The sequence below is a fragment of the Rattus rattus genome, chromosome 3 (assembly GCF_011064425.1).
Source record: "Rattus rattus isolate New Zealand chromosome 3, Rrattus_CSIRO_v1, whole genome shotgun sequence".
Lineage (NCBI taxonomy): Eukaryota > Metazoa > Chordata > Mammalia > Rodentia > Muridae > Rattus > Rattus rattus.
Genome location: NC_046156.1, coordinates 17,753,887 through 17,777,596, shown reverse-complemented (window position 1 = coordinate 17,777,596; position 23,710 = coordinate 17,753,887). Strand labels below are relative to the sequence as shown.

The following is a 23,710-nucleotide window of genomic DNA, read 5'->3' as shown; positions in this document are numbered from 1 at the left end:
TCTTGCCTTGGATTCCCTCATTGATAGACTATAACCTATAAGCTGAAATAGAGCCTTTCTGTCCCAATTTGATTTTAGTTAGTGTTTTATCACAACAACAAATGGCAAACCATGTAAACCATGTAAGGGAATTCATAGATAGTATTATCATAGGGTTAAGTCCTTATTATGATTTCCTTAGTATAAAGTTTTGTTGTTGTTTATATAGTTCTCAGGGGAACTTTGAAACCACACAGCATTTGTATATATTTAGTTTATTACACATAATATTATATTGTATTTGTACTTCAACAGTTATCTATGAGGTGTTATTGTGTACATGCATTTTTTTTTTTTTGAGACAAGGTCTCTAGCCTAGGGTTGGCCTTGGATTTCCTAAAACACTTGAGGATCACTTTGAACTTCTTATCCCCACCTTAGAAGTGTTGGGATCATCAGCCTTTTATAGCCTTGGGGTTTGAACCAGGGCATTATGTATGCTGGGTAAGCTTGCTACCAAGTGCGCTATAGCCTTAGATGCATGTGCACGTTTCTTTTGTCATAATTATGTGTTCAGATTGTGACTGTACCTTTGTTCTTCCCTTTTGAAGCAATAATTAATTAATTTAATTTTATTTTTTTTTACAGGAACTCACAGTTTCTACTTTTAAAGAGATTTTGGAGTTTTACAAAGACTTTGGATTTTTAAAAGAAAGTTTGAATATTTTAAAGAGACTTTGAACTTTAAAGAATATTTATTAGATTTTATGTGCATTGGTGTTTTGCTTGCAGGTGAGGGTATCAAGTGCCCTAGAACTGAAGTTACAGACAGTTGTGAGCTATCATGTAATTGCTGAGAATTGGGCCCTCTAGAAGAGCTGCTAATGCCCTTAACCACTGTGCCATCTCTCTGGCCCTGGTTTTGAACATTATTCTTTTATTTATTAATTTAGTATCTCATATATTACATCCCAACTGCAGTGTCCCCTCCCTTTTTTCCCCCCACCTCCTCCACCCAACCATACCTACTCTCTCCTCATTTGTGCCTCCTCCACTTCTGTTCAGAAAAGGGCAGGACTCCCAAGGATATCAACCAAACATGACATTTCAAGTTGCAACAAGATCACATACCTACCCTTGACAAGGCAACGGAGTAAGAAGCCATGGCTTTGAACTTTAAGTGTTTGAATATTTAAAGACTGTAAGGCTTTCAAATTTTGGACTATTTTATATTGTGATGCTCATATTAATGTGATATATTGGTGGATGAATAAGAAAAGAAAGCTTGTGGCTTAATAGTGGTATGTGTGTGTGTGTGTGTGTGTGTGTGTGTGTGTGTGTGTGTGTGTGTGTGTGTCTGGTTGATAAGGGGTCAGTCCTGCTGGCTTGTTTATGTCAACTTGACCCAAGCTAGAGTCATTGGATAATAGGGAGGCTCAATTGAGAAGATACTTCTATACTGTCATACTGTAGGCAAGCTTGTAGGGCAGTTCTTAGTGATTGGTGTGTGTGATGGTTTGTATATGCTTGGCCCAGGGAGTGGCACTATTAGGAGGTGTGGCCTTACTGGAGTAGGTGTGTCCTTGTGGGTGTGGGCTTTGAGACCCTCATCTAGCTGCCCAGAAATCAGTATTCTGCTAGCAGCCTTCAGATGAAGATGTAGAGCTCTCAGCTTCTCCTGCACCATGCCTGCCTGGATGCTGCCATGTTTCTACCTTTGAATCTATAAGCCAGCCCCAGTTATGAGTTGTCCTTATAAGAATTGCCTTAGTCATGGTGTCTGTTTACAGCAGTTAAACCCTAAGACAATGTGGGAAGGGTCAGCCCATTGTGAGTGGGGCTATCCCTGGTCCTGAGTTGGATAAGAGTGTAGGCAAACAAGGAATGGAAAAGCAAACTAGTAATCAGTTCCCCTCCATGGCTTCTGCCTTCAAGTTTCAGAGGGGGTCCTGACTTCCTTCAGAGGAACAATGATAGCCTTTCCCCTTTGATGTTTTGCAATAGTAAGACTAACTAAGACAAATTAGTACCAGGGTAGAGGGGTTTGCTATGAAAGACCTGACCATGTTGTTTTTAGAAGGATGGGGAGGACTTTGGAACTTCAAGCTTGAAAAGCCACAGAATGTTGAAAGCTCAGTGGGCTGATTTGTAGCAACGGACGATGGAGTTCTTGTGAAGTTTCAGAGGGAAGACTTTAGCCTGGCCCTTTGATGTTTTGAATTAAGACTCTGTGATTCTGGTTAGCTGGGGCTGAGAGTCAGCTGTGATTAACCAGGGACCAGAACTGGAAACCTTTGCTTTACTGGGACAATTGATATTAGAGCGGAGAAATTAGCAGTGATTAAGAAGAGACCAACATCACTGAGGTGAGATCTTCTGGGAAATATTTCCTGAGAAGTAGAAAACAGAAACTCTCTGTTCCAGAGGTGGCCAGGACTGTACCTTGTGCTGGTAGCCAAACTTGCTAGTGTAAGAGTCGTCCAGGTGGTGCTGGTTCTGACGGTGTCAAGGGGTCCTGGAGAGCAGCTGAGGCTTGGTTCTGAATTATTAAAGTGTTTGAATGCTTAAGCGTGTAAAACTTTTTAAGTTTGTAGAATATTTTATATTTTGATATTATTTGTCAAGTTGATAAGGGGTCAGTTGTGCTTGCTGGTTTAATGTCAACTTGACACAAGCTATAGTCACCTTAGAGGAGGGACCCTCAGCTGAGAAAATGCCTCCAGGAGACAGAACTTTAAGCAGACAGGTATGTGGGGCAGTTTCTTAATGAGTAGGGGAGGGCATTAATTTTGGGTGGGTCAGCCCTGGGCTGATGACCCTGAGTCCTGTAAGAAACAGACGGAGAAAACCATGAGGAGCAAGTCAGGAAGCAGCATCCTTCCATGTCCTGCGCATCAGCTCCTGCCTCCAGCTTCCCCGTGTTTGAATTCCTGTCCTGATTTCTTTCAATGATGAGCAGTGATGAGGAAATGTAAGTCTAATAAACCCTTTCCTCCCCAGGTGGCTTTGGTCATGGTGTTCCATCACAGTAATAGTAACCCTAACATGACCCCAAGCTTCCAGGAGTCCCCCTGTCTCTGCCTGTCCTTTCCCTATAGGATCATTAGGATTACAGGTCTGTGCTGCTGTACCTGGCTTAGGTGGACTTGGACTCCAACATTAAGTATTCGTCCCTTATGTTGACTGAAGGCCAAGTCCAAGTCTTACACTATGAGAGGCAGAATAAAAGTTTTTGTTCCAAGTCTAATTCCAGAGCCCATGCTCTGTGCTGTCTCACCCAGACCAGAAGGGAAGTATGATGCAGCCTGAGTATCTGCGCCTGTGTACACTGCTAATGCACAGCTCAGAGAAGAGAATGAGATACCCGCAGAGCCATCTCCCCATCGCAAGTCAAAGAGATTTCTTTTTACTAAGCTTTAGCTTCAAATTTAACATATCAATGTTAGCTTCAATGTTAACGTATCAGTGTGTATTTTAAGTTATAGGTGGGGTTAAGAGAAGGCAGACATGTAGGTTAACTATAGCAATCTATCACCATATTTGAGACAAATGATCTAAGGCATTCATTATATTGATGGTTAGATCAGTTACTTTTCTCATTGTTGTGACTAAATACCAATACTGAACAAATTGGGGGGGGGAGAGATTAATTTGGCTTATGATTTAAGAAGGGACACGGGCTTTCGTGGCAGAGATGTGATGCATCTGCGGTTTAGGTAGCAAAGAGTGTGCAAAAGTGGGGTGGGGCTATAAGCCGTCAAGGCCCACCACAGTGATCTGCTTCTTTCACCAAGATTTCCCCTACTCATAAAGTTTCTGTAGGTTTGCAAAGCAGAATTACAAGCTGGGGGCACAGGTTTAAATGCATGAGCCCTGGGGGAATATTTCATATTCAAATCGCTGTTGTGTCAGATTGGAAAGGCTTCCTATGTAAAACATGGTTAGGTATTGCTTGATTGAAACCCCAGACCTGTGGAAGATGTTTTAAAGGATCACTGGAGGGCAGAAATCATGGGTTTCTGCCTATGAAAGACCAACCATAAGCTTATGCATGTTGAGATTGCAGTGTCCTCCTCTGTCTGCCTCATATCCCTTTCTCATATCTGTACAGACAAACAATAACATTCAGAGAAGGCTTTCCATTGTCCTTGTTTAGGTTCTGAATTTGTTTCCCATTAGCCACATGATCTTAGACAAATCAGGATATTCATGCAGGTCTCACATGCCCAGCCTGTTTCTCAGGACAAGGTCAATTGATAAAATGAAGGCGATCGACAGCACACAAGACAACACATTCGGGGCATTACTCACGCTGGTGTTGCAACCCCAGCCTCACAGGTGTTAAGCATTGGTCACGGTGATGCCAATTTGTATAAAATGGATGAAGGATTCATACAGAGTATATGGCATGTGCTCTACAGATTTTATTTTTGTAATATACGGTATTGTGCTTGATTCATTTTCCTGGTGCAACTTCCTACCACACTTTGACAAACAAGGAATGAGCTGCTTATCTGGTGGGGATTTATAGCACAGGGAGCCCACAGTCTTGGAGGGTGTCATTGGCAGTGTGTAAACAGCAAGGTTAACATGGTTGTTTGCGAAATAAATACAAACTTCAGTTAGTATTTCATCTTGAAAACCAGCTTAGGAGTGCTTTTAGATAACCTCTTATAATTGAAGTCCTTACAGAAGCTTGGCCCTATATTGAGTTTCATCAAATTCAAGGTCAGACAGAAATTCTAACATTAATCAGTTCAAAATAGTGCCTATTGTCTTCTCCTGAAAGGCGCTGGCCATCACGCTCCTTTCTCCTGCCTCCCCATTTCTTCTAGCACCTCATAGGTTTAGTGTTTAAGAAAATATAATTTCATTAAGTCGGATTCGTCACAGTGGAAAGGCAGTCCCTGCCTTTCGGTTGAGTGAATGCCTTCTGAGTGGTTACAAGCACAGTCAAAAGCAGTTCATTCTGATTTGATAAATGCATTGAAAGCACCTGAAATTGTTTCATCCTCTGTCTTTCTTCCCTTTTCATCTTTTAGAGCAATCAAATGAAATTTCACCTAGCTTTCCTAATCGAAGCTGTCTGTCTGCTCTGCCCCGGTACTAAAAATGCACGTTTCAATAAGCGTTCCTATGTGACGGTAAGTTTTCCAACCTTTTAAAAAGTACTTTACACGGAAGTTTCAAAACAAAACCCCCAAATCCAATTTGAGCATATTTTCCAGTTGTGTATGTAACATCAGTAAGGATACATGTCTGCACACATGCGCAATGAATTGTACATAATATTACATGTGTGTCTACCAGGGTGATTGAGAGAAACATCGTTTGTTATTGTCTTAGTCAGGGTTTCTACTCCTGTGCAAACATCATGACCAACAAGCAAGTTGGGGAGGAAAGGGTTTATTCAGCTTACACTTCCATGTTGCTGTTTCATAACCAAAGGAAGTCAGGACTGGAACTCAAGTGGGTCAGGAAGCAGGAGCTGATGCAGAGGTCACAGAGGGTTGTTTCTTACTGGGTTGCTTCCCCTGGCTTGCTCAGCTTGCTCTCTTATAGAACCCAGGACCACCAGCCCAGGGACAGCACCACCCACAATGGGCTGGGTCCTCCCCCCTTGGTCACTAATTGAGAAAATGCCTTACAGCTGGGTCTCGTGTAGGCATTTCCACAACTGAGGCTCTTTTTCTGTGATAAGTCCAGCTTGTGTCAAGTTGACACACAAAACAGCAGCCAGTACAGTTAAGTAGGACACCAACCATTGTAGCTTTTATCTTTGCTTTTCTGTGTCTATTGTTTTAAGGCTACTGCACTCATGGGATTAGGACTTAAAACAAGATTTAAATTTTAACACAGGGCATAGCCTATCAAATACAGTATACACACACACACACACACACACACACACACACACACACACACACACACACAGATATCCTCTGCATGCTAGACCACTGGGTAATGGATAACTTGAAAGGCATTTGCATTTGTGGCCTTTATTTTGTGAAACTACACTGCAAACCCATTCTCAAACACATACATATCTTCATTTACACACACACACACACACACACACACACACACACACACACACACACCCTTTGCTTTCATCATATACACTCACTTTTGTGGTCTTTTCTCCTGTGCCCCAGAAAGCCTTTACTCATGGTATCATGGCAATCCATTCTGTGATAGTCTTAAGTGTTGTCACCGACATAGCCCGACTGCTGAGACCTGGGGTATTATAGGAAGCTGCACTTGGGTCACCAAATGACTGCTGGGAACATGGCAGGACAATGACTGCAGTCATGGAGTTGGGCTTAGAGGCATCACTTCAATAAGGCATGCAGCTGCTGTGTGACAGTGGTGTTTTATTTATTTTTGTCTAGTGGTGAATTCTGAAATCACAGCTTTATCTTCATAGTGATCCGAAGTCCATCAACCTCTGAAATGAGTGATAATAATGTCTTTTGTTGTCACACACATCTTATTTTCTAGGCATACTCATGGTCATTATCTTATTGAATTTTATTTTTTGGTGTACTAAACAGGTAAGTGATAATGGCATCGTATTGAACTTGGGAACCAGACCCCGCTTTCACCTGCCTGGAACCCTGGGATGTGTTTTCTCATTGCACACAGTGTGAGGCTTTCAACCATCGTTGTGAAGCACATGACGTCCGGTGAGCTGATGCCCTCCCTCCCCTCCCGGGCCATTACTCTTACCATGTAGCCTTTATTCAGTTCCATGAACGTGGCAAGCTTCTTCCTTTTGTAGACTTTGCCAGTACGGGGTTTCCTGTCTGTGAATCACTGTCTTCCTCTTCCTCCTTGCTAACTTTCTTTCACTTTATTTACTTTTTATTTACTTTTGAGGCAGGGTCTCACATGGCCTGGGCTGTCCTCAGACTCTCCCTGTGGCCCAGATTCCTCTTTCTCTACCTCCGAGTGTTGAGATTACAGGCATGTACTACAATGCTTTGTTCATGTCCTGCTGAGAACCGAATGCCTGAGCTCTGTCCCCAGCCCTCTCATCCAATTTTTTTGAATCTCCACTGAATTGCTAGTTCCTCTGGCTACTGCAGACATCCCAGACAATGCCAGGGCTTTCTGTTACACATTCATAGAATCCTGGTTTCTTCCTTCGGAAAACTTGCTGCTCAAAAATTTATTTGTGTCATGTATTTAATGTCTGTTTTTGTAGGAGGCTTTAAAGCTCGGGAAGGACGAGATTGTCTGTTTTGTTCATGTTTTATACTCAGGTCACGGGCAATTTCTGAAACGGCGTAAGTACTAGGCAGATAAACAAGCCAACAAACAAACAAACAAACAAACAAACAGGGATTACAGAAAGTCACAGGAAAGAGGTGGAAGTAGATCTCTATTCCTGGCTTAGCTTCTTTCTATACCAACGCATATGGCTTTATTGTCAACATAGGCAAAATTCTAAGAATCTATAAAGACTTCTCAGTAGAAAGGGAAAACTGAATGGTAGAATCGGTGGTCATTCTGTGGAAGGAGAAGAGTATAAAACAGTGACAATAATGTCAGCTTCTTACATGGGAAAGTAAGTTTATAAAGTGATGAAGCAGCTGCTTAAAGAGTTATGGAGACGCAGAGTTCAGTTATCCGTGTGGCCTACTGACTTTTACATTGAACTTTTCAAAGACAACTGGGAAGTTTAAATTCTTAAGGTATGGATTGGGCACCAAGGCAGCGATGTGAATTATGCTTTCAAAACTGCCCTCACATCTCATGTGATAAAGTCCTCTGTTGTTAGAGAGAGCGCATCGAGGGAAGATTGCTGACTCTAAGTACAGCTGTTACAGGTCTGAGTCCCCGGGAAGAAAATTTCTGAGATTAGCATGCGGAAGGTTTGCTGGGGATGACTCCAGGACCAAGGACTGTAAGGGAGTAGAGAATACAGATTGGGACACAAGAGCCGCATTGTTAGTCACAAGGGAGACAGGCCACGTTCTCAGGAGCTCTGGAACCGAAGGCTCTAAGGCCAGTCAAGGGCACTAACCCTTGTATCTACACATCCTTTGTATACTGCACCCTTGGAATGGAACACAATATAGAAAAAGATGGCATCCCTCATTGAGGGCCACTTCCCAAGGGACAATGAGCTGTGAGCTTTAAGTGCCTGGCAGCTGGACAATGGTACTGCAGGCCCAAACAGCTCCCAGGGGTCTGTGCTTCTCAGATCCACTTCCTGGGAAGTCTTAGGAAAACCTCCTTCAGCTTTTGGTGGGCTTCATTTTCAGATGAGACTTTTCAGGTAGGTCAGTGGGTGAGGAGGAGTCCCCTTGCTACAGCTGGCCTTGAGACTGGGCAGGATCCAGCCACAGTGGCAGTCCTGACAGACATTGCCATTTGCCACTCCATGTTGGTGCCTCCATGTCATATCCCATGGGGTAGCTCTCTGTCCCTGGCAGAATGCCGAGACATATCAGCTTCAAGGACGATAGCCATTCTGCCTTCTAGTCTCAGTCCATGTCATTTGGTTCCATTTCCTCTGGGCCCAGCTGGGAGCATGTGGTAGAGAAAAGCTGTTTACTTCATGACAACCAGGAAGCAAGGACAAGGGGAGAGGAAGGGACTGTGGAGTGAACATGCTCCTTAATGCAACCTCCTGCCCCTTGCACTGCCACAAGTGACCTACTTCCCAGGCCCTGCCCCATGAAGTGTCCACAGACTCCCAATCCCCCACTGAATACTGATTCTGTTAATCTATTCATGAAGCTGAGCCCTCAGAATCTAATCATCTCCAAAGGCCGCCCCACTTCCATAGTGCAACTGCCTTGGAGATCAAGACTCCCACACACAAGAGCTTTTGGAAGACATTTTTAGATCCAAGTAAGTCTGTGTATTTCAGATGTTATCTTTCTTCCAGTGCAGGTGATATTTTTTTTTATTATAAATCATGATTCTTGCAATGGGACTTTGTGTCTACATGGTGTCTTATCCTGGGAAGGCATAGGGTGTGTGGTGTCCTGTGGCCCAAGTAGCAAGACTGATGACATCATGAGCTGGGCTGTAGCTTGCACACTTGTTGGAATACAAGTCAGAGCAATTATCTCTAAATGGGGAATTTGTTTTCTCTAGAACCTAGAGGCCCAGACACCTGACTTCCATTTTGGCAAATGTAAGATGCTGTAAATTAATGACCAAATGATCAAGTGTCTCTTGCACCTCTGTGTTAAGTCACCTTAGCTGTGGTAATTGATAAAAGCTGAAATCACGTCCAAAAGTCATCGACATGGAACGATTAGTCTCTGGTGCTGCTCTGGGTGAAATAGGAACAACGTAGAACTGAATTCACCCATGGCTGACCTGCCTCTGTGCTTTGCTTGTGTTATACACTGGCTATGGAAACCTGAGGCAATGTCTTTACATCCATGAGAACCTGCGCCCTTTGCCTGCATATTTGGTACTAAAGCTGTCGTGTCCTCCTCAGTGTTCTTAGAGGAATTAACTGAAAACATTAACAGTGTAAATATTGAAACTTACAATATACACACATATGGATATTATTGTTATTATTATCATCATCATCATCATTATTATTATTATTATTATTATTATTATTATTATCACCATCATCACCACCACCACCACCACCACCACCACCATCATCATCATTACAGTAGCACTCTTACCTGTCATTAGAACAGTGAACTGCAGTGCAGCGACACCAGAATTGCTACAAGAAGAGAGAGAGAAGGGAGCTTGCATAGATTGCTGGAAGCTATAAGTTATAAAACAGCATGCCAAGGGACAGTCCTAGCAGATGTTCTGGGGACATTTATTGTGTCTTAGTCTGTTAGGAAAAAACTTCATATTCTCAATTGCTCACATTTATATATATTTTTATATCTATATTTCATCAAGATGAGATATTTTGCAGTATTTTTAAAAGGAATTTTTTTATTTTTTTATGTATACACATGTTCTGCTTTCATGCACACCAGAAGAAGGCATCAGATTCCATTACAGAGTATGGTGGTGAGCCACTATTTGGTGGCTGGGAATTGAACTCAGGACCTCTGGAAGAGCAGCCTGTGCTCTTAACCACTGAGCAGTCTCTCCAGCTCCTATAGTAATTTTTTATACCTTTAAAAAAATGATCATTCACAACTTCTGTTTCTCCTGAGGCTCCCTGTCAAAAGGGTGTTTACCCAGTATTTATTTCTATCAATCTCAGTTAATTACTCAGAGATGAGTGTCCCATGTCCGCATTATAGTTCATTATTTCTTTAAACTACGCCATTAAGGTGATAGACTTGGTGAACATCAAATGCTTTCACTGAGAAGAACTAGTTTATATTCCCACATAAAGGCCTTATGCTGTGCAACAGCAAACAACAGTAAAAATCATTGTCCCAAAAATATTTTTTGACCCTGAAGCATAGATGGTCGCTGAATGGTCAATATTCCAAATGTTTTCTTATCTTGTGAGTGTTCAAATCCAGATCATTTAAACAGCTATTTGTGTGATGGGACTATAAAAAACCCCCATATATTTGTAAACACACACATACAAATATATGATTCATTGCTGTGTGTCTGGATCACCAGACAGAGAGCTCTGGGGTCTCGTTTTCGGTCCTTCTCCATGTTTTGTTGGTTTGAGACAGAATCAGATAACAGAAAACATAACAGTTCCATTTGTACAAGTTCACAAGCCTACTTCAGGGACCAAAACGTACCAGCAATATGTCTGTTTTCTCAGTCTGAATGCCAGGAATGTCAAATGTGCCATGGAAAAGGGTTGTGCTCAGAACAACTCGGGTCTGTCACCTACCATGGTACGTGGTACCATAGGAGACTAAAGATGGGAAACAAGTGTCCTATGATCAGGACATACAGCCTCACAAAGGACTAAAGCATGCATAGAGAGGAAGGCAGTGTGCTGAGGGCCTCAGGAGAGATTTCAACTCTTCCATGGTTCAGGGCAGAAGGGTGTGTTCATTCTGTGTGTTTGGACTGTAAGGTAATCTAGAAACCTTGAGGTAAGAAATATAGTTAGGCAGGCACCTTAAACTCTATTGTCTATTGGCCTCTTCTTAGAGTCTTATTTTAAGTGAATAAAATGAAAAACAAAAGAATTTAATGAATGGGAGCTTATTATATTAAAGCAGTTGTTACAATATGAAAATTATTATATGGTAATAGGCAGGCTTCTGCGTTATGATTTTATATAAACTCCATTCTAATAGAAATTATAATTTTGAAGTAGTGGGTATAAATGATTCTACAAGGCTGCAGGCTCTGTAATGCAGAATGGATGTGTCTGTGGTTTCCAGTCATAACAAAGCCAGACACATATCTAATATCTTTGTAGTTTGTTACTGACATTTATAACAGAAGGAAATAATACATTTTTGTTAGAAGTTAGTGAAAATCAAGATGTACATTTTTTTTCCTCACCTAAGTTCCCAAGGCTTCCTTCCTTTTATGTCTGAGTTCTTTGGGTGATCTATGAATTGGAGTTTGGGAACCACTATTCTGCTAAAGAAATACAGTAATAGAATGACTCCTAATGTCATACAGGTATGGCATAGGTCACTGCCTTCCTCAACCCTCATCAAGAACCTTCATCAACTCCCCCTCACCCCAGAAGCTCAGGGATCCATGCAAAAGAGGGTGTGGGAAAATTGTAAGAGCCACAGATGGTGGATGACACCAAGGAAACAGCATTGGCAGACACAGCAGGGCTGATGTATACATGAACTCACAGAGACCGTCACGCCCAAGACCTGCTCAAGCCAGACAAAAATCCTACCACAAAAACGGGAAGTGGCCACAAAGTTCTACACCCATTCGAGTAGCATATTTGCAATTGGTAGCTTCTAGGAGCCGAATAATCAGTCTTTTGTTCAGTGGAATGACACTGGGTATCTCAGCTATACTCAAGGGCAGGCCTTGTACTTGGGAGTGTTGGCCAGCACAAATTGTACCCAGCTTGACTTTTTTTTTTTTTTTGGTGTGTGTATGTAATTTTTTTTAAAGATAAAGAATATGAAGTTGGGTGGGTTCAGGGGGAGGGCCTGGGAATGTTGGGAGAGGAAAACATTAAAATATATCATGAAATTCTAAAAAGGAAAAAACAAAACCCCGTTGACCTACAAGCCAGAATAAGCCACTGATAGGTGGAGAAAAGACAGAGAAGTGATAGAGGGGAGAAATATTTGGGCAAAATAACCTGAGTCTACACCCCAGAGGACAGAGCGGTACAGGAAGAGTCGATGGGATGTGGTGTCTGGGGTGGGAGGAGAAAACGATGGACAGACAGGAAAAGATGGGAGGGTTACAGGCGCGATGTGGTAGAAGGAGAAATTGCATGGTGGGGGGTTGCCACTGTTTGTTTGAACAAATAAATATATCCCTTTTTTAGGAGCATTATTTGCAGTATAACCGGAAGCTGGATTAAAAGGCTGGAAGAAGGAAGCCTCTTAGCAGTGTCTCTTGCCTTGGTCAGGAGAAGTATATTGAAAATGTGTACAGCATGAGCAGAAGCTAAAAAGAGAGGAGAATGAAGGCCATGGTGGATGACTGGCCAACTGAAAGGACCGGCCTTCTTGTCAACAGTGAGGTGGTGCTGACTGGGGGAGCCAAGGTGCTCAGGGCTTAACTTCCTATCCAGGGTCAGTAACAATGGAACTTATAGGTAGGATGAATCTGCTGAAAGTTCTACGTATGGGCGGACTGCTTTTACACACGTGTTCAGCAGGCAGCAGAGTACTTCAGCACTGAGGAAGGAGACTTAGTAATCTTTAGGAAAGCAGCAGAAATCAAAGGAGTAGAAAAATTGCAGCAGAAGGGCAAGGGTGTCTAAGAATGACCTTCGTGTGATTTCTCAGGCTCTGAGAAACATGTTCCAAGATCTGCCTAGCAAGTCTGCACAGTCAGTCCCCACGTCCTCAGCTCCACGGTGAGGAATGTGCCCACTGTGCTTCAGACACTTTTACTCCCCCAATATCAGTAACACATACTGGCCCGTGTGAATGCAAGAAGTTGTATTTCCTGTGGGAAGGCCAACTCGGAAATGAACAAATGGGCACGATTTTATATCAGAAGCAAAAGAACAGAGCTATGTGTGTACACAGTACAGAGCAAGAGAGAAGAGGGCAGGGGTAACCTCAGCTAGACTTAGGCAAGGAAAGGCTTCCAGGGAGGTGACGTTGGAAGGAGCTTTGTTTGTTGGAGGGGAAAGACGTTGTAGGCAGTGGGAACAAACTGTGCTAAGGCTGAGGAGATGTTCAAGGAACGGTTTTCCTTCTGGTGTTTCTCATGAGCGGTGGCAGCTTCTGTCATGCATCAGAGCTTGAAGTATTTGTAAGTCCTGTCTCTTGGTGATTAGTGCCTCTCTCTCTCTCTCTCTCTCTCTCTCTCTCTCTCTCTCTCTCTCTCTCTCTCCTGAATGAGGCAATTTATTAACCCAGCATCCTTTGTTCTAATGCTTCTTGTTGGCAGCTGCCACCTTTCCGGTGATCTCTGTTCCTGAGGTGTTAGCTTGCAGCCCCCATCTTGGTCATTTTCCACCATTTTCAGTCCCTCCAGGGTTTGGAGGACCCGATGGGCTCTGCTGAAGTAGCTGGACCTGACACGGTTTCTCTGCAGTCCTCCATAGATCTTGGTCATAGAATCAACCCTGGCACCACCACAGAGGTACAGGTGCCGTGCTGTGGAAGCCGCTCGTGTGTTTACCAGTTCTCCTCATATGGGGCAAGCTCTTTATGTATGGCCAGCTTGACTGTGTCCACCCATTTGGAGACTCTCAGCTTCCCTGGCTTTTTGAGGAAGGCTGCCAGAGCTCTGATGAACCCCTGCTGGTTAACTCTTTTATAGTGAGGGACTCCAGGTGTCCCTCAGCTGCCCACCTAACCCTCTGGGCTCCCAGATTGTGGTGATCGATCAGTGTTTCTCTTCTTCTTAAAGGCCCCACAAATTCGGTTATGAAGTTCTGCTTCATGCTTGATTCAGATCTCATCAGTTGAAATTTAACTTCCCCTTCTCTGATTTGGTTCTTTTAAAAAAATGCAGATGCTTTGTATCAGAGCCCTTGCTCTCCCATGGGTCTGTTCCTAGCACCCACACGACAACACACAGCCATCTGTAACTCAGTTCTGGGACATCCAATGCCCTCTTGTGATTGCACCGGGCACCGGAACACAAACAGTGCACTTACACACATAGATGCAAAACCCTCATACACATAAAATAAGTCTCAAAAGAAACTGGGAATTATTTAGTAAGTATATTTTGTTAAAAGAACCATTTTTTTCTTTCTACTAAGTACCTGGTAAGTGAAACATTAATACAGGGTAAGAGGGCAGTGAGATGGCTCAGCAGGACAAGGTAAGTTCAATCCTTGGGACCCATGTGGTCGGAGGAGAGAACTAACTTCCAAGTTGTCCTTTGACTTCTACATACTTGTCCCATGTACACACACATACACATACACACACACACATATACACACACACATACACACACACACACACACACACACACACACACACGTTAAAAAAAAAGCAGACAGGAGAGATAGCTCAGTATGTTTTCCATGTCATAAACATGAGAATCTGAGTTTGATGCCCAGAAACCATGTAACCCACTGAGCATGGTGGCACATGTTTGAAATCCCATGACTGGAAAATGGGCAGGGGAACCAGGTGATTTCCAGGGCTCCCTGTGTCTAATCAGCAAACGTTTATGAGAATGACAGACCCTGTCTCAAACAATGAAGGTGGAAGGATACCCATTATTGTTCTCTGGCCTTCACATACATGCAAAATGTGGATGGGTATACACATGTACATATATGTGTACATGCAAAGTAATGCTGACTTTCATGGAGCATAATTTATCCCAGATTCTCTGTGCGCTGACTGTTTGTTCCCAAATTACATTCAGAATGGAGTGTCCTTTTGTGGTCATTAAGGTGGCAGTAAAACCCATGTTTTCTGTGGCTGCGTGTCACTGCTGTCTATTCTATGTCCCAGCTGGCTGGAATTAGCCTCAACGTGAAGCCACTGAGCATAGACGTGTCATTTTTAAATATAAATGCTAACAATGTGAGAATAGGTTTATTTTTGCTGCTTTGTGTTTTTATAGCACTGTGTTCAGCCAGGTCCTTTTCTTCTGTCTCTTTCTGGGGTCAAGGCTCTAACACTGGGTCAGAGCTAACAAAGAGCAGAAGGCATTCTCTGGAAAAAGAAAGGAATCAGAACACCCCCGCCCCCCTTTGTCAGGTCTAACAGCAGAAGTCCGCTCCAGAATACAATCAAATAAAGACATTTGTCTTTCACACATTTCAGTCTGAGTTTGCTCAGGGATGATAACTCCCGTGTCATCTCAGAGCCCCAAAACTTCAGGAATCGCCTATCCCCAACCTCATCAGAGAGAAACGTGGGCGGAGTCATTAGACTGAAAACTTAGGGCTCAATAAACACAATATGGCTAGGATACTGTGCAGAGTGGACATGGATAATGGAGAGACAAAGAACGACCAGATGGGGTGGTCTCGGTTTTAGGTTGACAGGATCCTCAAAGAGAAAGAGTTTTATAACATCCGTGTAAGCAGACCTATGTTAATAAGATAGAAAAATGAGACTATTGTCCTGTATCAGGTGTTTATATCCCTTTGGAAACCTACTCATACAAATAGCAGTAACCCAAGCAGAGAACATGATCTGAGGTGGAGTGGATCTTCATGTCGGAACTGCAATTCTGCTTCGTTTCCTGCTGATACGGCTGGAGAAGGCAGGCCGGCCTTCCCTGCAAAGCCTGACTTTGGATATGCAAGGACTGCCCGCAAATTCGCCCCTGTTTTGTTTTATTTTTTTTCCCTTGCACTCTTAAAGAAAATGGCCTTTCATACTGATTCATATAACTGGAGCTGGGTGAGCATTTTGTCGTCCTTGGTCTTGATTAAACAGTTAAATCCAGATTGGCTTCCGTGTGGTGGCCTATGTCTCACATCCTGTGTAAGGAGTGGGGAGACAAACAGGAGAATAAACATCCTTTTCTTGAGACAGTGCGGAATGCTGGACCCACAAACAATACCTATTACCCTTTCACCCAGTGCAAAAATGGACCAAAGAAATGATTTAATCTCCATCAGGAGATGACGCCTCACAGTGACGGACACTGTACTCAGATGCTGAGATGCATTGTGAGAAGCATTCCAGAGATCTGAGGATTTCAGAATGAGTTTCCCCGTGGAGAAGCTAATGTTTGCTCTCTGGTCCCTAAATCCTATTAAGCAACTTTTTCTTAGCTCATTGGGTTTTATACAAGATGCTCCTTTGACTCTGAAGTCCAGGCTGTCAGGTGTCTGAACTTTCTGGAGGACAGCGACAGCCACAAGTGCATGCTCAGTCTTTTCATTTCTCTTCCCAGAAAGATCCGTGCTTGCTGAACTCACTGGCAGGGAGAGCAGAGACTGATTTATAACTTGGTGCGTGTGTGCATGTGCGTGTGATATGCACACGTGAATACAGACACACACGTAGCACTGTTTGCTTATGGAGGTCAGAGCACAAGGCTGGGTAGTCTATTCACACTTCCCACTTGGATGGAGGTGGGGTCTCATTTCGGCCCCTGTGCTATTTCCATTTACTAGGTAGCTGATGAGCTTCTGGGAGGTTATCCCTCTGTGCTGCCCATCTGACTGCAGGAATGCTGGGATTACAGATGCACACAGCTGCCGTCAGCATTTTGATGTGGACTCTGGGGATCTGAACTTAGGTCACTAGGCTTGTGTGACAAGCACTTTCATCCAGAGTTATTGCAGCCTCAACTTATAAGCTCTTTAAGAAAAGAAAGTAAGAAAAAATTTTTTTTTTGGTTTTTTGTATTTTTTTGTTTTTTGTTTTTGTTTTTGTTTTGCTGTTTTTGGAGAAGCACAAAAAAGCATCTGTTGCAATCCTGACTCTGTGAATCTATTGCTACAACACAGACGGAAGCTTGTAGGGAAACTGGTGACCTAGCTGTGTATCATACATTCCATGGTGCTCTATGCCCCACAGCTGATTCAACCCCTGCCACGAACTGGCTATGGAACAAGTGCTTGTTTGGCTTCACCTGTGAAGAAAAGAGAACCAGGGAATTTCAAAGCACACCCTAGAAAGAAAGCCACCCACGTGGCTGACCCCAATTCCCATCCCTGAGGGACTAGTACACGAACAAACTCGTACTGAGGATTGAACCCAGTGCCTTGTTCTTGTGAGGCAAGTACCTCTGAGTTACAGCCCCAGCTCCCCTTTTTGTGCCTCCTTTTCCTTCGAGAGAGGGTATGTCTAATAAGGTTTCCCAGGCAGGCCTTGAACTATTTTTAAATAGCTGGTATTATAGTCTTATGCCATTAAGCCTGCCAAAAATGGTCTCTAAACATTAATAATAGAGTTCTCAGGGAGACTATCAAAAGTGAAAGGAGATAGGAATGGTTTTAACCCGAAGTCAGTTTCTGGGGTTTCTTTTTGCTTGTTTTGAGAGATTTTTTGTATCTCTTCAGGTGATGTCATTGGAATAGCCCTGCATTTGAAAATGGCTTTGTACGTTTGCAAAGCTGTAAATCCCCATGGGAACAAAACAAACTTTTGATAGTAACGTGAATGAACGTGTTGCCAGGAAATCCTAGCTGTATACAAACCCTTTCACTGTCATGTCTGGGACTGCTGTATGCTTCAGTTAGAGGTGCTTGGCAAGTGTGTATGGGAGGGTGAGTGTGTGTATATATATGTGTGAGTGTGTTTGTGTGACTACTGTGTGTGTTGTGTGAGTATGTGTGTGAGTGTGTGAATGTGAATGTGTATGTGTGTGTGTATGTGTGTGTGTACATGTGTGTGCATGTGTGTGCATGTGTGTGTGTGTGTGTGCACGCATGTGTGCGTGCGCTCCTGTGTGCACTCGTGCTTCTGTGCATGTGTTGGGCAGGGAGAGGTTGAAACTTACATACGCTGCCTTATTTAGTCTAAGCCCTTCCAGGGACCGTAAACTTTCAACTGAGGCTAGAACCTGGCATTTGTCAACTTGCCAAGCAAGTTGTGAGAACAACTGGTGTTTGTGCAGATGCTGAATGCACACAGGGAAGCTGAGCCCTTCACCCCAGTTCACACCCCAGTTCACACTCCGTGCCTCAGCCCCTTTTTGTTATACTGGTTACGTAATCTGCAAAGTTAAGACAGCCAAATGATTTCACCTGTCTCGCCTGATTGCGTGGTTTGCAGTGGGGCTGCCTTTCGTGGTAGGCAGTTTTTAATTCTCCTTCAACATGGAGCTATAAACTACAGGAGAAGCAACCGTTGAGACAATCAGAGAGAGTGAGGGGGAAGAAGGTTCCGAGATACAAATGGAGAAAACAGCCTGTGCCCTGGATCAGAACTTTACTGTGTTACTGGTAAGCTCATAGTTGGCTTGAACCTCTTGAAAGCTTAGTTTCGTAGCTGTAAATGGGGTTGATGAACAGCTCTGAGATTTGGGGTGGATGTGTGTAAAGTGCCAGCTAGCATCTAGGAAGTCCCTGAGGAACGTCAGAGATGGCTATGATTTTTATTTTACTGAAAAATGAAAAGCACCGGAAGCCACCCTGTGGAGAATTGAAAGCAGGCCTCGTGCGATTCGAGCTGCTGATAGCCTCTCTATGCATTTTTCTTACTGCCTTGTCCTTCTAGCGTCCTCTGTTTACTTCTGGTTAAATTAATGTTTCAAACTCACACTTATCAGCCCCCCCACGCCCCCATTTCTTTTCATCCTTTTGATAAATTCAAACGAAGCTGCTGGAGTTGATCAGACAAAATAGTTCCAGGCTTTGTCTGGAAGTCACGGTTGCCTTTCTTTTTGCCCCTGCTCTGCCTTTCTTCCTTCTGGCCGGTACACTCGCTCCTATTGGTAATAAAACGTATGGTGAGACAGATTACCGGATGTTTCACCTTGACACCTCGGTGAGCAAAGACTTAGATTCGGGTAATAGACTTAACCGGAATGTCTTCCTGCGGGTGTCTGTTATTAACCAAACAATTGCTAGCCCAGAAAATAACTGGTAGGTACAGGCCCTTTAGACGGAGTACAGGCCTTTAAGATGTGGCCAAGGAAGAGCTCTCCTGAGAGATTCATTAGATTTTGATTAGCCTCCAATACATTTGCTCTGAGCAGCACGGAGGATTTCTCCCCCTGGCCAGGCTGAGATTCCAACTGTGACAGAGATGGACATTTAATTTGTTTGTGATTGGGTCGTTAACACTGGACATTTGTCATCTGACATTTCTTCTTTGTTCCTTTTCTCCAAATCTACCCACAGCAAGGACGATTTTAAGAATAACTCCGGTTAAAAATTGACGTGTGGATGTAGACGACGTGGGCTTCTATTTTATTTTACTTCACAAAAATAATAATTTTGGGATTCCGTGACTAAAATTTCCACTGATGTATGGGCAAAGCTCACAAAACACCCACGCATCTACGGCCTGTTTCTCAGAGAAGATTTAATGGCAGGCCTGTTCACTGAGGCTCATACGAGTTCATTACCGTTATAAAACAGCATATAGGAACTGTGCCGGTGTCCAACACACTGCCATTAATGGTTTTCAAGTACACATATCTATCAAAGAATGAAAGGCAGTCTGTCTGTGTTTGCCTTGCTTTTCCTCCCCCTTGATAATTTTCTGAATTTAAACACTGACCACCGCCCCCCACCCAGGTTATATTAGTGCCCCACAAAAGGGTTGCAGCATTTCACTGGCCCTGGGGTAAAGGCTGTTCTAAGCCTTCAACGTCGTCTAAGTTGGAAGCTATGGGCTTTTTGGCTTTGAGTAGAATTTCAGCTGAGACTCCAGCACGGCTTCCAACATCCACGCTGCTGTGCAGAGAGGGCTCAGCCAGAGTCCTGTGCCTCACATTCCATTCTCCCTGGCAACTTGGGCTGAAACAATGGGAGGCTGAATGGGTGTTTAATGTTTTCTCTGCCCTCTCCCTTGGGTTTCTGGTAACTTTATGTCGTCTAGGTGGTGGAGCACCATAGCTGAAATATTTATATGTTTGTGGAGGAAACTGAATTTTCATTTGCAAGTGGTTATCAATTAGAGGTGGTTCCTGGGTCAGGGATGGAGGCTTGCGCCCACTTCTCCCTCTAGCTCTAGCACCCCAACTAGTGCAGACCTGTGCAGTCCCTGCGTATGCTGCTACAAGGTCTCTAGGTTCATACGTGCGCTGACCCCATTTATTCAGAGAGCCTCGTTTCCTTAGTGTCCTCTATCACCTCCCGTTCTTAGACTCTTTCTGGGTTTTCTTCTGTAGGGTTCCCTGAACCCCAAGGGGAGGGATTTGATGGAAACGCCCCATTTAGGGGTAAGTTCCAAGGTCTCTTACTCTCGGTATAACGTTTGACTGTAGGTCTCTGTATTTTCATGTTTCCTCATCCCCAGCAGGAGGAATCATTTCTGATCATGACTGAGCAAGCTATAATAGAATGTTATTGAGAATCATTTATTGCTACCTTTTCTTCCTCTGAAAACAGTTGTAGTTGATTTTCCCCTAAGCCTTTGGGCTGTCTAGTCTCGAGTTTTTGGTCACCCCAACACTGTCAGCTGTATGCAACTCGTGGAGTGGGACTTAAATCAGACATTGGTTGGTTACTCTAGTAAAGCCTTTGCACTAGCATACCTCGCTGGTGAGACTCCATTGTAGGTCAAAGGCTTTGTGTCTGGGTTGTGTTTGTATCAGGCCAGTACTTTCTATTCCAGAGAAGGCTCTGTGTAGGCAGTAGCTTAATTTCTCCATATTCAGTGAGTTTTGTAGGGGGTGGTCTTTAGCAATGAGGCCTTGCTGCCAGTGTGCGGAGAGCAACCTATGGTTGTAGCAGTTTCAGTTGTTTGGGGATTCCTGTGGGTCCTCTTTGACCAACGACTCAATGAGATATAACCCAATTTCAGTACTGGAAGCTTCATTTGGTGACAAGAGATCTCTAGTTGGGGGGGTCTGTCTCCCACATCCTTTGACAATTTCATTTAGATCACGTTCATATATCATAAATGTATATGCATATGTATATGATATATGTATTTTAGGAAGGCTTCTACTGTACTACCCTTCAAATGGCTCTTAATTTTAGCTATCTCTCCCCATATTTCTTCCCTTCTCAATCACGCTTTCGACTTGGTCTTCGGTTCCAGCCTACCCCATCTGTCCATCATTATCTGTTCTATTTCCCTTTCCTAGGGAGATCTAGTTCTCCCTACTCAACCACATCCTTCCTCTGCCCCTCACCTTTGCAGTTCTGTGGACTATAGCTTGGCTATCATTGACTTAACAGCTAGCATCCACATATAAGGGAATACATACTATATTTCTCTTTCTGGGTCTGGGTTACCTCCTTCATGATGATTCTTTTTTCTAGTTCCATTTGTTTACCTATGAATTTCATGATTTTATTTTTTAGTGGCTGAGGAATGCTCCACTCTGTAAAACAATGCAGCACATTTCCACCTGTGGAAGGAGATCTCGGCTGCTACTGATTTCAGGCTACTGTGACTAGCACAGCGATGAACATGGTTGAGCAAGTGTCTCTGTTGCAGAATGAAGTTACCGTGGGTGTATGTCCAAGAGTGGGATAGCTAGATTTGAGACATTACTTCCCATCTTCCCGTGGACCTGCTACACTGGTTTCCACAGTGTTGGTGCCTGTGTTCACTCTCACCTGCAATGGAGGAGTGTTCCCCATCCTTGTCAGCATGAGCTGTCACATATTTTACTCCAGAGTGATGGTGTAGGGTGGAGTCTCGAAGTGGATTTGATTTGCGTTTCTCCTCCGATGACTAAGGATGTTGACTCCAAGTGCTTGGCAGCCATTCTAATTTCCTCTTTTGACAATTCTGCTTAGATCTGTATTCCATTTTCAAATTGGATTATTTGGGTTTTCGATATCTAATATTTTGAGTTCTTTATATGTTTTGGATATGAGCCCTTTATCAGATGGGTATTTGGTAAGAAAATCTTTTTTTATTCTGTAGGCTGCTGTCACTTTGTCTGAATGATGGCATCCCTTGTGTGCAGAAGCTTTTCAGTTTCATGAGGTCCCATTTATTAATTGTTGATCTTAGTGCCCGTGTAAGCAATGTTCTGTTCAGAAAGTCTTTTCTGGCGTCAACGAGTTCAAGCCTATTATCCGTTTTCTCCTCTCTGAGGCTCAGTTAAAGGTTTTTTAAACTTGCGATTTTGTTCTGAGCCTTTATCTTTTATTTTCTCTCTCTCATACTTCCTTTATCTCTTCCTATGTGTCTCTCTTCAGTTTTGTCTCCATCTCTTTCTCTGTCTCGTTCTGACTCTCTGTCTCTGTCTCTCTTTGTGGAGTCAGTGTACCCAATCAGGTTACACTCAAGGCTCATAATATTTTAGGTCTACAATTTAGGTTTGGGCATATTCATAGCTATTCTTGTTCCCATGAGGCCCATGGGACACACGACAAGAACAGTCTTAACCCTGATCTTCAAGAAGGTGAGAGATTGAACAAGCATGAAGAAAGATGAAAAAAGAAAGAGCGTGTATCACCAAGGACAATGATGGGTAAACATACTGAAACGAGCACCTGTGGGTGCTACCATAAGGCTTTGTGCACTCTGGCTTCAGGGCAATTTCTGCTCATGATGTGGCAGAGAGAATGTTCTAGCTGAAGAAGGAAGGTTAGTCCTGGTTTTGTTTCTAAGTACCTGAGTGACCCAATAGTCATCTCATCTTTTGAAAACCCAGGTTGCATGTCTGTCAGTGAAATTTCTGGATAATTTGCCAGTTTTTTTCCCAGTCCTAAAACATAATCCTATGACTCTCATAAAAGGATGCTTTATTTGATTTTGATGTTTCATTTGGCACCTAATTCTGTACAGATGTCTTAACTCGGGGTAACTTGTGGTTCTTTGAGATTTAGTACATGAAATTTATCACTCTGCTAATGTCCCTTGGAGTGAAATGCTTGTCTGTGTATCCACCCACCCTCACATTCATAATACATATTACATCGTTTTAATGTCCATCATGAGAAGTGCCAACGGACGGGGATGAAATATTGCTAGTTACATCCATCTCCACCAACTCCGTCAGGCTGCATGAAGTAAATAAGAAACGACTTGCGTTCCAGAAACCACATTTGCCATTTTCTCAGGCGTCTGCGCGCCGCGCATAAACACACAGATCGAATCTGCTTCCGGTTTTCTTCACCCAGAGTCAGAAAAGTTTCTAACTTGAAAATAAATTGAAAATCAAACGGACAATTTGATTCTGAAATGCCTCACCATTGTCTGTGGTAGACAGCACAGCTGGGCTTCCTTAGTCTCCTTTGACCCGATTCTGGTGATTGAGCAGGTGAGCTGGGGTGAGTTGGCTCTGAGGAACACAGGTTACAAGAGTTTGAATAACGGAGAGAAGGACTGAGGATCAAGCAGGCTCTGGGGACTTCTGAGGATAGAAAAAGCAGGCTTCTTTGATCTTCCACTCCATATATACTTCAGAACATTTCACTTTTTTCCCCTTTTCTTTCTGTCCTTTTTTTTCCCCCTGCCAGCTGTCTGGATAGCTCATCTTACTCCTCTATAAAGACACTACAATCTCTTTTGGAAGTCTCATTTTAGCTTGAATGTTTCCGGATTTAAATGGTAAATTCACACCCAGAAAGAATTCTGCCTTGACATTTTTGCACATGAAGAATAGTGACCGCAACGGGCAGGGGCTA

General features: G+C 43.3%; 1 pseudogene; it reads right to left on the bottom strand.

Moving 5' to 3' along the window:
* Positions 1-13,405: 13,405 nt before the first annotated feature.
* LOC116895222 lies at positions 13,406-21,709 on the bottom strand (annotated as a pseudogene).
* Positions 21,710-23,710: the final 2,001 nt, after the last annotated feature.